Here is a 3110-nt window from a genome sequence, read left to right as displayed (position 1 = left end):
TTCTTTTTTTTTTTACTTCAAACTATACAGTCCAACACACACATTGTGAGAATTACACTTAACCATAACAGATTATTTTATGAGTTCAAACTATACAGTCCAACACACAAATTGTGAGAATTCATCATAACCTAAACATATGTTTGTGTGATTTCATCATGTACAGTCCAACACACAAATTGTGAGAATTCATCATAACCTAAACATGTGTTTGTGTGATTTCATCATGTACAGTCCAACACACAAATTGTGAGAATTCATCAACACCATAACAGATTATTTTACACACAAATTATGTGAATGCATAAAACCGTAATAAGTTAATTGTTTTGCGCTTGTTTCGTCTTGGTCAACCAGTATTACTTGCAGAGAATGATATCAGACGCACAACCTAAAGTCACGTTGAAAGTCTCGCTGGCGATAGACCAAGGTTACCGAGACAAATATCACTGAGGTTAACATGCAAGCATAAGCTTAAACATTAACAGCTATTGTGTTTTCAGCGTAGCAATAGGGTCCGATATTTAGACGAGACAAGTATAATGCCGACGAGAAATATCGGACCCTATTGCTACGCTGAAAATACAATAGCGATTATATAGCTGTTCTGACCTTGATTTGTTGTTCCAAACTTACAAAATGACAGTTTTTGCGTCGATGCGTTGATCTCAGGTTTTCATAGCAGACGCCGTTTCTTATGCGCATTAGTTTTGCGCAGGCGCCACACTGACTTTGGAAAAAAACTCGATTTGACAACACAGCTGTTAAACAGCTTTTTATTAGTTCATTCGTATACAACAAAAAGAAGTTTGAGTTTTTTAAATTTTGAACAAGACTACTTATGAAGAAGACCAAAACACAACATCAACGGAAAACTAGAAACAACAGAAGAACTAGGATGCAACAAGGGGAGGAGAAGAGAACAGCTAATCCGTACAACGCGAGCAGACGGCAGCGAAGTTTTCAGTTTGGTGAATGGCATTTATACTTGTCTCGTCATGAAGCGAATTTTTCAACCTCAGTTAAAAACGACTACATGAATGTTAGTGCCATGGGTTGTACATCAATGCTTCAGAGGGAAAGTGGGGTATTTAGTGTGGAGTTACTAGATAAGAAAAGCCGAATGCGAAAGTTTACGTCAGTCGGCAACTGAGCTCACACAGGCACACAAAAACGGCTGTTCCGTTGTACTCCCCTGTTTGTACTACATCTTTCGACTTTGGGCATTTTGTGGTGTTTAGGTACAGAAAATAATTGGTTTAGTCCTGTTTCATCGGGAAGTTAGCAGAAAAGGGTATGCTATCGACATTTTGTAAAGCTGAAAAACATTCCCGAGACAAATTTCAAGTTGTCAGTGTATGCTGTTGTCGATTGAAACATCGTGTGGTACAGATGGGTAAACCAGAACCATGCGTCTTTGTTATTGCCAATATGCTTTTGGATATTGGCAAAAATGGCCGACTTCCGTAGCATTATGCTTTGATGATCGGAAAAGGGATGTATATGTGTGAGACCATCCAATCACAGCCCCCGAATTCCCCCACGTGTCCATCAGAATAGCTATATTGTGATTATATCACAAGGGTTCCATCATTCAAGAAAGATTTTGAAAATTGGAAAGTTATTTTTCCCTTGCCAGGGTAAACACCAACACTTTTTTTCTCTTTCCGTGGTTCCTCAAGGATTGAATAATTCAAAAACAATGTGTTGAGCGCAAAATTAATGTCCGAACTGGTTTTTTATCTTTTGCTTCCACCAGCTAGCTGAAACTTCTACCAAGAAAACAGGAATTCTTGATTTGACCACGAAATTTCTGATAACGTTTCCAGAATGTTAAAACACTGAGAAGGAAACGTGGAAAAAATGAACAAATGTAAGACGTCATTCTGAACGCATTGGCAATTTTTCTTGAGTTGACCAATTTTCAGGTTTTAACCTGGGTGTCTTTTTTTCTGAAACAAACCACCTGATTTATTTTTCCTCGCTTACTCTCTTTCCATTTTGTTAAAACACAGTCTGGATAATCATGACATTCTTATTGATGTTTGTTTGACTGACCAAAGTGACAGTGAAATCACTCAGTGAGTATTTGCTCAGTATTACAAAAATCATCTTTTCAATTGTGTCTTCCAAAGACATTTTTTTCGACATCGATTTTTTTCGTAACGCACCGTATGATGGTTAATACAAAAAATAAATGTGCATGAATTCTGGTTTATTCTGGTTCATTCGTTACTTGATCAGTCCAACGTGACCGAAGAAAGCACTCTTTTATGGCAAGCCATCTAGTTCAAAACTTGCTTGCCATGTATCTTAGTAAAAGACACAAGTGACAATTAATTGCAATTTGATTTACACCAGGTACCTAAACTGAAGGCTAATAGAACAAGAGTTATGCTTTTTGCAAAAATGATGTTGACCGTTTCCCAAAAGTGAAAGTCTGATGGGTTGAACTCTTTCGGTCGGCATTTAAAACCCACATGTTTTGTGTGTGTATAAAATCCTGATTTTTTTTTTTTTTTTTTTTTTTTTTTTGGTGGTTTAAAATACCTTATATTCCATGTAAACTACGGCGTAAACCACCAAAATACCTTTAACTGTGTCGAGTTTGTGCGGAAATAATTGTTTTGTATACCGCTTAGGCTATCAGCCATTGTCCTTAACTGAGCGAGTTTGTGAGTAAGTGATGTGTTTAGTTAGTGCGCTATCAGCCATAACTGCATTTAAACTGAGCGAGATTTGAGTGAGTAAATAATTTATTGAGTTAGTAAGTGGGTGAGTGAGTGATAGTGTCATTGAGGGATTGACGGATAGCTGTGTTTCAACCTTGGAGTCTTAACCAAGGACCGTATGTCACAGTTTGTCTGTGTGTGTGTGTGTGTGTGTGTGTGTGTGTGTGTGTGTGTGTGTGTGTGTGTGTGTGTGTGTGTGTGTGTGTGTGTGTGTGTGTGTGTGTGTGTGCGTGCGTGCGTGTGTATCTTTTGTGTGTGTGTGTGTGTGTGTGTGTGTGTGTGTTTGCTTCTACTGTTGCTTATTTTGTGTGTAGCCCTATGTAGCGGTTAGCCTTGTTATGAAAGTATGTTGCGGTATTTGTGCAGTTTTACTTATCA

Source organism: Littorina saxatilis, linkage group LG6 (genome assembly GCF_037325665.1).
Source record: "Littorina saxatilis isolate snail1 linkage group LG6, US_GU_Lsax_2.0, whole genome shotgun sequence".
Classification (NCBI taxonomy): Eukaryota; Metazoa; Mollusca; class Gastropoda; order Littorinimorpha; family Littorinidae; genus Littorina; species Littorina saxatilis.
This window is presented reverse-complemented; position numbering follows the sequence as displayed.